Source organism: Panthera uncia (genome assembly GCF_023721935.1).
Source record: "Panthera uncia isolate 11264 chromosome D3 unlocalized genomic scaffold, Puncia_PCG_1.0 HiC_scaffold_8, whole genome shotgun sequence".
In the NCBI taxonomy this organism is placed as follows: domain Eukaryota; kingdom Metazoa; phylum Chordata; class Mammalia; order Carnivora; family Felidae; genus Panthera; species Panthera uncia.
This window is the reverse complement of record NW_026057586.1, coordinates 68,242,233-68,256,298: the sequence shown is the minus strand read 5'-3', so window position 1 is coordinate 68,256,298 and position 14,066 is coordinate 68,242,233. Positions and strand designations below refer to the sequence as shown.

Below are 14,066 nucleotides of genomic sequence, written 5' to 3'. Positions count from 1 at the left end.
CGGCGACTGACGAGCGCCCGCGAGGCGGAACCCGTCCCGCCGTGCGGCTTCGAGTTGTCCCGCCTCGCGCCGTTCTGCGGCGGGATTCGGTCCGCCGCCTGCCCAGCTCGGCTTCGAAAGAGTGTATATGTGCGCGCGCGCGCGGTGGGGGGGGTGGGGGGGGGTGGTGGGGTGTATACAGTAGGCGCCTACTGCGTACCGCGTCTCCCCTGTTGCCTTCGCTCTCGCAGGGCGGCGGCTGCCCCCCGCCCAGGGCCCACGGGAGAGGGAGATGGCAGCCGCTCGGAGACAGGTGTCGGTGCAGCCCTGGGAGACTCAGGTGCCGACAGCCCCAGGTGGAATCACAGGGAGTAAGCGGTCCGTCCCTGGAAGCAACCAAGTCTGCCGGTGGCTCGGCGCAGCGTGATTTTCGAATGCTTGACATCCTTCCTGGCTTCATGGTGCCTTTGGGGGTATCGGTCGGGGTGAAGGATGCTGAGCAAAATGGGCTTTGGAGGTGTGGCTCTCAGAGGGCGGGACGGGATGGCCCTGAGGATTTGGCTTCCCAAACCGCCCAGGAGGAGGAAACAATCCGTAGCTTGGTAAAAATACTGGCGTCACAACTCTTCCCAGGGCCGTGGACTCAGACACTCCAAGGCAGAGGAGCAGAGTTTGAATTTTTAACACACTCCCAAGTTGTTAGGATCAGGCAGGTTCGACAGGCACTGTTTCAGAGTAAGCTTCCAGCAGCCAGGGACCTGTTCTGTTTGGAGCTCACCATGGCATCCTGGTACCGGCGCAGTGCTTGGCACACGGTAGATGGTCATTCATTATTTGTAGGAAGACTGAATAACTCAGAGAGTTTCCAAAATAGGAGTTCTTGAGACATTTTCAGGAGCTTTTGAGATTAATATCTCTGTCAGATTTACTGTAAAATGTGATTTTTCTCAGGTCCCAACTTCTGTGACTGTTTATGTTGTAGGCAAAATCAGAGTATACATTGCTTAGTGTAAACTATCAACTTTGTATACCCTAGCTGTGTTAAAATTAATTCTAAAACAACGCCTGAATAAAAAAAATGCGTGCTTCTTTCTCTTCATCATTTGGGAACACTAGTCTTAAAGGATTTTGTTCCTTTGAGGCAGGTAAATATTTACATTTCATCAAAGCAAATCTAAATTACTGTTTATTCAGAAAAGTTGGCTATTTGCTTAGACCTTCTGAGCATTTGTGGTTTTTATGCAACATTTTGAAAGTGAGATTAATGTTTAGTTCAGAGTTAATGCTAAAGTAGAATTGTTTGAAAGTGATTTGATATTTCAGGGCTAGTTTTTTTTTTTTTTTTTTTTTTTGAATTTTAGTAGTTTATTTCATTTCACTCTCTTTTTTTGACTGGAAAAATATGAATATATAGGAAGACAGGACTTTAGGAGTTGAGATTGCATCTGAGGAAGAAAAATTAGGTTCTTTATTCTTTGAGTCATTTTTGCAGTTTATGTGGATTTAAAAAAATTTTTTTAATTGAGATACAATTGACATATAACATTAGTTTCAGGTGTATAACATAATGATTTAATTTTTGTATATATTGCAAAATGATCACAATAAGTCTAGTTAACATTCATCACCATACATAGTTACAATTTTTTTTCTTGTGATGAGAACTTTCAAGATCTGTCTTAGCACCTTTCAAATATATAATTCAGTATTATTAACCATAGTCACCACGCTGTACATCACATCCCCATCATTGCAATTTTTTAAGTGTGTTAAAAAGAAAAAACAAACTCAACTTTGTTGAGGTATAATTCACCTACCCTAAAATTAACCTTTTCAGTGTAGATTCACTCTATGCCCAACATCACCATTATCTGCTTTTAGAGCATTTTCATCGTACTTCAAAGAAGTTTCGTGCACGTTACCATTCCTTATTCCCCTTTGACCAGCTGCTGGCATTGAGCTATTCTGGACATTTCACATGATGTGATCTTATAGTAGTCTGGCTTCTTTCACTCCGCATGGTCCTTTTGAGGTTCATCCATGTTGTAGCATGTATAAATATTTCATTCCATTTTATTACTGGATAATATTCCATTGGTGGATATACCACATTTTGTTTATCCATTTATCCATCAATAGACGTGGGGGTCCTTTTTTTTTTTTTTTTTTTTTTTGGTTATTATGAATATTGCTGCTGTGAACATTTATGTATAAGTTTTAGTGTGGACATATGTTTTATTTTCTCTTGGGCATATTCTAATTGCTGGATCATATGGTAACTCTATTTTAACCTTTTGAGGAGCTGGCAGACTGTTCCTATGGCACTACTACATTGTTTTACATTCCCACCAGCAGAGTATGAGGGTTCATTTCTCTACATCATTGCCAATACTTGTTACTGTCTCTCTCTGTATTTGTTTCTCTTTAGCCATCCTAGTAGATCTAAAATCGTAACTCCTTGGGGCGCCTGGGTGGCTTGGTCAGTTAAGCGTCCGACTTCGGCTCAGGTCATGATCTTACGGTCCGTGAGTTCGAGCCCCGTGTCGGGCTCTGTGCTGACAGCTCAGAGCCTGAAGCCTGTTTCAGATTCTGTGTCTCCCTCTCTCTCTGCCCCTCCCCTGTTCATGCTCTGTCTCTCTCTGTCTCAAAAAATAGATAAACGTTAAAAAAAAAAATTTTATAAAATCGTAACTCCTTGCCATTTTGATTTACGTTTCCTTGCTGACTACTGATATTGGGGAGTTTGTGTGTGTGCTTACTGGCCATTTGTATATCTTCTTTGGAGAAATGACTATTCAGATCCTTGGTCCATTTTTTAATTGAGTTATTTGTATTGAGTTGTAGGAGTTATTTAAATATTCTGGATACTAAACCATAATCAGATATATGATTTACAAATACTTTTTCCCATTCTGTAGGTTGTCTTTTCACTTTTTTGATACTGTCTTTTGTTGAAAAACAAAGTTTTTAAGTGATGAAGTCCAATTTATTTATTTTTTCTTTTGCTGCTCATACTTCTGGTGTCATATCTAAGGATCCATTGCCAAATCCAAGGTCATGAAGATTTACCCCTGTGCTTTCTTCTAAGAGTTTATGTTTTTTTGAACCCTTATATTGAGGTTGTTGATCTATTTTGAGTTAATTTTTGTGTGTGGTGTAAGGTAATGGTCCACATTCGTTCTTTTGCATATAGTGATCCAGTTGTCCCAGGACTATATATTGAAAGGATTGCTTTTAAGCCCATTGAAAGGTCTTTGTACCCTATTGAAACCCAGCTGATTATGTGTTAGGTTTTATTTTTATTATTTATTTGTTTTAAGTTTATTAATTTATTTGAGAGAGAGGGAGAGCACGAGAGAGTGGGGGAGGGGGAGAGAGAGAGAGAGAGAGAGAGACAGAGAGAGAGAGAGAGAGAGAGAGAGAGAATATGAATGAATATCCCAAATAGACTCCTTGTTGTCAGCAAGGAGCATGCTGCGGGACTCCATCTCGCAAACCATGAGATCGTGACCTGAGCTGAAATCCAGAGTTGATGCTTACCTGACTGAGCCACCCAGGTGTCCCTGCTAGGTTTTATTTTTGGACTCTGAATTCTATTCTATTGTCTACCCTCTACCAGTACTATACTATTTGATTATAGTAGCTCTGTAATAGGTTTTGAAATTAAATGTAAATCCTGTAACTTTGTTCTTTTTCAAGACTGTTTTGGTTTTTCTGGGTCCCTTACTTAATGGATTTTAGGATCAGTTTTTTAATTTTTGCCAAAAAATTAGCTTGGATTTTTATAGAGATTGTGTTTAATCTGTCCTTTCATTGGTGTTTTGTAGCTTTCAGGTCCAAGACTTGACCTTTTTTCAAAAATTTATTCCTTAGTATTTTATTTGATGCTACTATACATGGAACTGTTTTTAAAATTTCATATTGTTATTGTTTATCACTAGTTCATTGCTGGTATGTAGAAGAAATATAGTTGAATTTTGGATAAATCTTTTAATCTCATCATTTAGTAGTAGACTGCTCACATTTTCTATATTTTGGCTCTGCTACTTACCAGTTGTATGTGTTTTGACAATTCTTACCTGTTACACATTTCAGTGTTCTCATTTGTATAATGGAACAGTAATATCCATCCCAAAGAAGTGTTAAATAAGAGAAAATGTTGGTAGGTATTAAGAACAATGCCTCACATGTGGTGGGAATTTGATGTTTGTTATCTTATTCTGTTAAAATAACTCAATTTAAAATTAAGCCAAAAAACAAAAAGCAAGCAAAACACCAAACCCAAACAAACAAAACCAAAAAAGCTCCCCAAACAAACCCAAAACCGTAGACCCAAAAAAATAAAAAAAAAAAAAAAAAAAAATCCCCTATAGACCCCAAAGCCACAAAGAAAAGCCACAGGCAAAAACCTCAAACCTCTTCCTGTCCCCATTACTTTTCTGTGATCTAAGACATCCCTGTGAGTACTTGAGGAGTAGTGAAAGATAGTCTCTAACACCTCACAATTGTATTGTAAAAGCAATTACCTAAATCTAGGCTACTATATAGGGTATTTGATAATGCATTATTTTGGTAAGTGTTATTAAAAATAATAAAAGTGTAACTCAAAAATATTTCTTTTTACACTATAGTTCTTATTAATGTGCTGTTCTTTTATTACCTATTTCTCCTAAAAGCAGAAGTAATATATTTTTCATTGAATTTGATGGTTACAATTCTTGTTTATTTTGAGTGATTGCTGTTTTTTAAAAAAACCCTGTTAGAGCTGTGGCACCTAGGTGGTTCAGTAGGTTGAGTCCTGACTTGTGATCTTGGCTCAGGTTGTGATCTCACAGTTTCATGAGTTTGAGCCCACATCTGGCTCTGGCTCACTGACAGCGTGGAACCTGCTTGGGATTCTCTCTCTCTCTCTCTCTCTCTCTCTCTCTCTGTCTCTGCCCCTCCCCCACTGGGGCCGTGTGTGTGTGTGTGTGTGTGTGTGTGTGTGTGTCTCAAAAATAAATAAATACTTGAAAACAAAACAAAACTCTGTTAGAGCCAAACCTGATGCTTAAATTTAATATTACTTTTATTTTTGTGTTTTTTTCAGTAGCCAGAGTAGGTTGCTATTTGGGAAGAAAACAGAGACACAGTGTAATCCAAATATGATGCTGGAACATATCATATTCATTGAATGTGTATTCACTATGATCCAAAGAAAATAATTATTTACCTTGTAAATATTATTTTGACAATAAAAACTTACCTCCAAATTCACAACTGTAATTAAATTTATAACCCACAAACCCATAGATTGATAACTCATAGACATGTCTATAAGAAAATTTTAAGGGTGCCTGGGTGGCTCAGTCGGTTAAGCGGCCGACTTCGGCTCAGGTCATGATCTCGCGGTCCGTGAGTTCGAGCCCCGCGTCGGGCTCTGTGCTGACAGCTCAGAGCCTGGAGCCTGTTTCAGATTCTGTGTCTCCCTCTCTCTTACCCTCCCCCGTTCATGCTCTGTCTCTCTCTGTCTCAAAAATAGATAAACGTTAAAAAAAAAAATTAAAAAAAAAATTTTTAAATCAAAATTGATCTTTGTTTAAAAAAACCCTTTTATTATTATGACAGTTGTACATATACATTGCATAAAATTTAACAAACAATTTAAAATAATTTAAAAGACAAGACAAAGAAAAAAAAATAAAGTTATAGTACTACCAATATGGGGATTACTACTATTAATACCTAAATAGGTATCTTTCTTGGGGCGCCTGGGTAGCTCTGTCAGTTAAGCCTTAGACTTTGGCTCAGGTCATGATCTGAGTTTGTGAGTTTGAGCCCCACATTGGGCTCCGTGCTGACAGCTCAGAGCCTGGAGCCTGCTTCGGATTCTGTGTCTCCCTCTCTCTCTGCCCCACCTCTGCTTGCACTCTGTCTCTCAAAAATGAGTAAATGTTAAAAAAATTTTTTAAATACATATCTTTCTCAACTTTTTTGTGCATCTTTTTATCCAACAATATTTGCATACATATACACAAATGTTTATAGGTATTTCAACTAAGACAAGATAAAAATACACAAAATAATCTTTAAAAATCAGCTTTATGGGGCCTCTGGGTGGCTCAGTCAGTTAAGCATCCGACTCTTGATTTCATGCTTAGTTCATGATCTCATGGTTCATGGGATTGAGTCCTGCCACTGGCTCCACGTTGACAGCATGGAGCCTGCTGGGATTGTCTCCCTCTTTCTCTGCCCTTCCCCTACTCACATACACACTCTCTCAAAATAAATAAGTAAACTTAAAATTTTTAATTAAATTTAAGTTAGATTAAAAATTTTAAATAAACTTTAAAAATTGGCTTTATGTAGGTATAATTTGCATACAATAAAATTTACTAATTTTAAGTGTATACTTATGTGAGTTCTTTTTTTCCCCCCAAGAATCATTCTTCATTTTTTTTTTATTTTTTTTTTTAATTTTTTTTTTTTTCAACGTTTTTTATTTATTTTTGGGACAGAGAGAGACAGAGCATGAACGGGGGAGGGGCAGAGAGAGAGGGAGACACAGAATCGGAAACAGGCTCCAGGCTCCGAGCCATCAGCCCAGAGCCTGACGCGGGGCTCGAACTCACAGACCGCAAGATTGTGACCTGGCTGAAGTCGGACGCCCAACCGACTGCGCCACCCAGGCGCCCCTCATTCTTCATTTTTAATTCAAAATAGTAACAATGAGAATAATATAGGAGTTACACCTACACTGAGTGGACATTGAGGGACATTCATGATCAATTTGCAAATGACTTGAGTTTGTATATCCCAGATATGTTGAACTTTAATACCACCAAAGTCAGCAAACCCTTTCATTTTGCTAAGATCTAGTCCTCAGAGGTCCAAGGCAATATAGAAATTGTGACCACATATATATATATCAACATTTGGCCTTAGACCTTGCCCATACTTTTCTGTTGTAGTTGTGTGAATTCTGACAAATATATATAGTTTTGAAGTCACCACCACAGTCAGTAGAAGTAATAGACTGTTCCTTGTTATTACTGAGTACTACTCCATTTTATGTGTCCTGCAATTTGTTATCCATTCACCAGTTAATGGACATGTTTTTCCAGTTTTTGGTGATTGTGAAGAGAGCTATGAACATTCACATACAAGTCTTTGTGTGTTATATATATATATAAGAGTAAGTAAGAATGGGATTGCTGGTTTGTGTGATAAACATATGTAGGTACTGTTTTGAAATGTTTTTTCTTCAGTTGATCCACCCCCCACTTTCCATTTAAGTAGTTCCTCTTACTAAGTGCTTTCGCATTATTCAATTATTGTTTTCCCAATCTGTCCCAAAATATTCTTGAAAGATGTTGTGTCAAAATCAGTATTTAATCTAGGATCTAATCCAGAATCAGTATCTACTCATACCTTAGTTATTGTCACTTAAGTCTCTCTTAATCTCACATGGTCCCTTTTTTCATAACACTGACTCATCAAACAGACCAAAACAGTTGTCCTAAAGAATGTCCTATTTTCTGGCTTTTTCTGGTGGTTTACATGTGGTGTCATTTATCTTGTTCCTCTGTTTACTATGAACTAGGCACTATATAAAAAGACTTCATGGATACAAGTTAAATTTTTTGACTAGATCATACAATTTACCGTTGTAACATAAGGCTCGTTTTATCATTAGTATTTTCTTGCTGTTGAGAATGGGAAAGCAGTGGTGATATGGTAAAACCTTGGATTGTGAGTAATTTGTTCTGCGAGTGTTCCGCAAGATGAGCAAACATTTCTAATCAGTTTTAACTTCATAAAGAAGGGATGTCTTGCAATATGAGTAGTACGTGATGCCGAACGTCATATGATCACAACTGAGCCCAGTGGTTCTTCTCTCTTTCTGTCTCTCCCTGAGGGACTGTGGATCATCATCTTCCATGCTCAGATGCTCGGTCTCAGGCCATGGTGTTTAGCAGAAATCAGTAATTTTTCAGAACGTCGGAAGGGGCCCACAACTGGCACTAGTGTGTTTTTTGTCCCTTCGAAGCACCTATGGACAGTCCTTTGCTTTTCCTACAAGAGCAAGCTTAGGAATGCTTTGCTTTATTCTAGGTCAGGCTGCCTGCAGGTACAGACCCTTTCCTCTGCTGCCTTATTGCCGGGTACATTAAATGCAGTAGATGACAAGAGTTTATTAATACTGTACTGTAGTCAGCGTCAGTGATAGTGAAAGTTTTCCTGCACAATAATAACCCTCCTCTCTCTTGTCTCCCTCACACCAGCCACAAAGGTTTTCAAAGGTAAGTGCAGGTTAATTTATTTTTGTTCATATTTTCTTTATATTTTATATTATATTACAGTAGTGTAATCATTTTTATATGAATATTTTTGGGTTGTGGAACAAATCATCTGAGTTTCCATTATTTCTTATGGGGAGATTCGCTTTGATATACAAGTACTTTGGATTACAAGCATGTTTCTGGAACGGATTATGCTCGCAAACCAAGTTTTGCTGTAGTGTCTTTTTATTTTTTAACTAGTCCCTTTTACTAGAGATCAGAAGTGGTATTAGGAGGTTGATAAGGCAGTAACAGTAACTAGAGAGTAGGACAGAAAATGGGGGAGGGAAATAGATGTGACAGTGTGTCTCTAATTGCCTTATTTTTCATCTTGAGGCTATATTACCTCTAAGGGAGGATATTCCAGTCTGAAGAACGTGCATTATTTTAGTGGGTATTTATTTTTTAATTTTTTTTTTTTTTAGGATTTACTTATTTTTGAGAGACAGACCACGTGTGGGGGAGGGACAGAGAGAGAGGGAGACGCAGAATCCAAAGCAGGCTCCAGGCTCTGAGCTGTCAGCACAGAGCCTGGAGCAGGGCTTGAACCCACGGACCATGAGATCATGACCTGAGCCAAAGTCAGACGCTTAACTGACTGAGCCACCAAGGAGCCCGGGTATTTTCTTTTTTAATTAAGTAAGCTCTATGCCCAATGTGGGGCTTAAACTCATGACGCTGATATGAAGAGTCACATGCTATACTGAGCTAGCCAGGTGCCCCTAACATGCATTATTTTAAATGATGAATAGAGAAAAGATAACTTCCAGCAATCTGGAATACGATTTGTTGAGATTCTGGTTGACAAATGATAATTTATAATGAGGATGTGGTACTATTTTGTGGATAAAGCGCAGAATTGCTAAGAAATAGCAGGTGTTTGGGGCGCCTGTGTGGCTCAGTGGATTAAGCGTCCGACTTCAGCTCAGGTCATGATCTCACAGCTTGTGTGTTTGAGCTCCACATTGGGCTCTGTGCTGACAGCTCAGAGCCTGTAGCCTGCTTTGGATTCTGTATCTTCCTCTTTGTACCTCCCCTGCTTACACACACTCTCTCTCTCTCAAAAAATAATAAACATTAAAAAAAAAAATAGGTGGTCTAAGTAACAGCAAACCTGGCTTTGTGTTGTAATTTTGCAAGGGTAAAAAATAGGTTAGCGTTTTTTAATAGTGAGTGTTAAGTAAGGGAAGGCATATAATTGTATGTGGCTTCTCCTTCCATGATTATACATTTGGCATTTCTGTGCTATCATTGGGTAAGTTTACTATCGTGGAAGTTTAAAAATTGCCATGGTAATTAATGTTTTAACTTACTATAACTTAGTTCAGCAAAGGGTAGGAAAAGTTTGTCAATATTCATTGCATTTGTAGAATTGCATGAAGAATAGCACTTTGATGGTGAAAATTACTCAGATTATTGTCCTCTAATGTTAGTCATCGTAGGAATCATACGCTCCAGATGTATTCTTATTTTAAAACTACATTCCTTGGGGTGTCTTTCTCTCTGCCCCTCCCTGGCTTGCGCTCTCTCTTTCTCTCTCAAAAGTAAATAAACGTTAAAAAAAAAAGATAAAATAAGAATATGTCTAATCTTGACATTCCATGTTCATGGACCAGAGACTTAACATTGTTAACTTAACATGGCAGTGTTTCCCCAAGTGATGTACAGAGTCAGTGCATTCCCTATCAAAATCCCATCTGCCTTTTTTTTGCAGAAATCTATAAGCTTATCCTAAAATCCAGATGGAAGTGTGGGCTACCCAGAATAGCCAAGACAATCTTGAAAAAGAACAAACTTAGAGAACTCACACTTCCCTGTTTTAAAATCTATAAAACTATAGTAATTAAGTCAGTGTGGTACTGGCATTAGAATAACATAGATCAATGTAATTGAGAGTCCATTGTGTAAATTGTGTAAATTTCCCACATTTATGGTTAGTTGATTCTCAACAATGGTGTAAAGACCATTCAGTGGGGGAAAGAAGGGTCTTTTCAACAAATGGTGTTGGACAACTAGATGTCCACATGCATGAATTTGAATCCTTGCCTCACACTATACACAAAAATAAACTCAAAATGCATCAAAGACCCACACATAAGGGCAAAAATAATGAAACTCTTACTAGAAACAAAGCAGTAGGGACTCCTGGGTGGCTCAGTTGTTTAAGCATTTGGCTTCTGCTGGGGTCATGATCTCACAGTTCCTGAGTTTGAGCCCTGCAATGGGCTCTCTGCTGTCAGCACAGAGCCTGCTTTGGATCCTCTCTCCCCGGCTTTCTCTGCCCCTCCCCCACTTGTGCTCGTGTTCTCTCTCTCGAAAATAAATAAACATTAAAAAAATTAAAAAAAACACAGGAGTAAATTTTTGTGACCTTGGGTTAGGCAGTGATTTTTACTTTATTTTTCTTGAGTAATTTCTATGCACAACATGGGGCTTGAACTCACAACCCAGAATAAACAATAGTTGCATGTTCTGCTGACTAAGCCAGCCAGGTGCCCCGCAGGCAGTGATTTCTTAAATACCAAAAAGACAAGTAACAAAAGAAAAAGTAGATAAATCGGACTTAATTAAAAATTGACACTTGTGTGTGTCAAAGGACAGCATCTAGAAAGTGAAAAGAGGCCTTCCATAGGAGGCCTACATGCTGCTGTTAGAGCCTCCATCATGTCTCTAGTGATCCCTGAGAGTTCCAGCACGTTTTGCAAGTAGTCGGTATTGATGAGCAGTGGAAAATAGACTTTGCCATCACTGCAGTTAAGGATGTGGGGTAAAGATATGTGCATGTGGTGTTGAGGAAAGCAGAGACATCCACCTTACCAAGAGGGCAAAAGACTCTTTGAGGATGAGGTGGAATGTGTGATCAGTATTATGCAGAATTCACACCAGTATAAGATCTCAGACTGGTTCTGGAACAGACAAAAGGATGTGAAGGATGGAAAATACAGCTAGGTCCTGACCAATGGTCTGGACAGAAAACTTCATGAAGACTTAGAATGAAGAAGATTTGAGCCCACAGAGGGCTGCATCATTTCTAGAGACTTCGTGTCCCAGGCCAGCATGCTAAGACCACTTAGCTAAGCATGCTAAGGCTGCTTGTGGCTGCACTGTGGGTGTGTCCAAGAAGAAGTATATCTACAGGCCTTGTCTGTTAATCTGTTAATAGTTTATGCACCGATGGCTTCCTTATTAAAAAAAAAAAAAAGGAAAGTGAAGAAATCCCACATAATGGAAGAAAATACTTACAAATCTGTTTGTGGTAACGGACTTGTGTCAAGAATACATAAAGAACTCTGGGGCTCCTGGGTGGCTCAGTTCATTAAGCATCCACCCCTTGATTTTGGCTCAGGTCATGATCTCACGGTTCATGGGATTGAGCCCTGTGTCCAGCTGGTGCTGACTGCACAGGGTCTGCTTGGGATTCTCTCTGTCTCTGTCCCTGTCCTGCTTGTGCGTGCCTGTGCATGCGTGTACTCTCTCAAATAACATTAAAATTAAAAATATATATATATAAAGAACTCTTACAACTCATGATAAGACAATCCAATTTGGGGTGCCTGGGTGGCTCAGCTGGTTAAGCGTCCTACTTCGGCTCAGGTCATGATCTCACAGTTCATGAGTTCGAGTTTCATATCGGGCTATGTGTTGACAGCTCAGAGCCTGGAGCCTGCTCTGGATTCTGTGTCTCCCTCTCTGCTCTTCCCCTGCTTATGCTCAGTTTCTCTCTTCTTCAAAACAAACAAACAAACAAAAACATTAAAAGACAATCCAATGAAAAAATGAACAAAGTCTTTGAATATATGTTTCTCAAAGAATATGTACAAGTGACCATAAACACACGAAAAGGTATTAGTCATCAGGGCAATAAGGTCAAAACCACAGTGAGATACCACTTCACACCTACTAGGATGCCTTAAAAGTAAAAATGATAATAAGAAGTGTTGGTGAGGATGTGGAGAAATTGGAGTCCCCTCATACATTGCTGGTGAGAATGTGAAGTGGCTCAGCCATTGAGGAAAACAGTTTGGCATTTCTTTAGAATGCTAAACATGGAGCTTGCATATGATACAGTAATTCTACTCCGATTATATATGTAGAGAGAAATGAAAAACTTTGTCTACACAAACACATGAATGTTCATGGCAGCATGGACATTTAGTTGATACAACCTGTAAGTATATCAATTAACGCTTGAGTGAATAAACAAAATGTGGTATGTTCATACAGTGGAATATTACTCAGCCATTCAAAAGGAAGAAGTATTAACACATGATATGATATAAACCTTGAAAATATTCTGAATGAAAGAAGCTAGTCACAAGAGATCACATATTGTTTGATTCCGTTTATGTGAAATATTCAGGATAGGCAAATCCACAGATGCAGAAAGTGGATTAGTATTAGCCAGGGACTTGGGGAGAATGAGTGGGGAATGACTGTTAATGGGTATGGGGCTTCTTTTGTGGGTGATTGAAATATTAAAATTGTGGTAATGGTTACAAAACTCTGTGAATAAATAAAAAAACCACTGAGCTTCACAGTTTAGTAAGATAAATTTGGAGAGCCTGGGTGGCTTAGTTGGTTAAGTGTCTGACTCTTGGTTTTGGCTCAGGTCATGATCTCATGGTTTAGTGAGGTCGGGCTCTCTGCTGGCAGTGCAGAGCCTGCTTGGGATTCTCTCCCTCCCTCTCTCTCTCTCTCTCTCTCTCTCCCCCTCCCCTACTTGCGCTGTCTCTTTCTCTCTGAAAATAAATAAACTTTAAGAAAATAGGATGAATTTTATGATATGTGAAATAGATCTTACTAGAGGTATAAAGAAAATCAACTAGAAAATGAAAAGAATGTCTGATCTTTTAAAATGCCATTAAAGATATTCTCCTAAAAAAAAAAAAAATCTTCTCCTACAGTCTTTATTTGCCCCTGTCTCATTTTTGTTTTCCCTAGTACATGATAAATGAGCAGGATTATACCTGTCATCTAAGATGATCCTGTCATCTAAAGCTGTCTTATGGAGTGACAAATGAAACCCAAAAGTAATAGTTTAAAAATAGAGTATATATGTATCAATAATTTCAAGCATATGGAAAAGTAGATTGACTCTAATAATAATGTCTATTTATTTTTGAGAGAGAGAGAGAGAGAGAGAGGGAGCGCACATGAGCAGGGGAGGGACAGAGAGAGAGGGAGTCACAGAATTCGAAGGAGGCTCCAGGCTCTGAGGTGTCAGCACAGAGCCCGACTTGGGGCTTGAACTCATGAGCTGTGAGATCATGACCTGAGACAAAATCGGACGCTTAACTGACTGAGCCACCCAGGTGCCCCAGATTGACTCTAATAATAAACCCTTACATTCTTTCATTAGTTTGATTTAGATTATTAATACTTTGTAATAGCTAGATATATTTTGGGAAATAGTTGAGATTTGTAGAATCTGTCTTTACATTATCTAAAATAAAATGTTCACTAAGCATTTATGTAGAGTACATCTGAAATAAATAGGAATGAGAGTTTCTGTGAATTAAATGTTGCATGGACATGTTACGGTGTGTGTCTGAACTTTGAAATAGGTCTGTAAGTGACAACATTTTTAATGGTAGTATATTGACCCTCATGTGCTTATAAGATTACTGTGCCAAGTTGTAGAACAGAGGACACTGTCAACTTCATAAGACTTTCCCTGTGACCTGTCCTCTGAGACTAGCAGCTTAGTTTCCTGATATTTTGTTAGTGCAATTTGATATTAAGGAGTACATATATTAAAAAAAGCTA

General features: G+C 38.7%; 1 protein-coding gene and 1 pseudogene across 1 annotated transcript in view; both read left to right on the top strand.

Moving 5' to 3' along the window:
* The window catches only part of TTC28 (tetratricopeptide repeat domain 28), a 622,119-nt gene that overhangs the window by 286 nt on the left and 607,767 nt on the right, over positions 1-14,066 (top strand). The window lies entirely within an intron of this gene.
* On the top strand, positions 8,184-12,712 carry LOC125914499 (40S ribosomal protein S18-like; annotated as a pseudogene).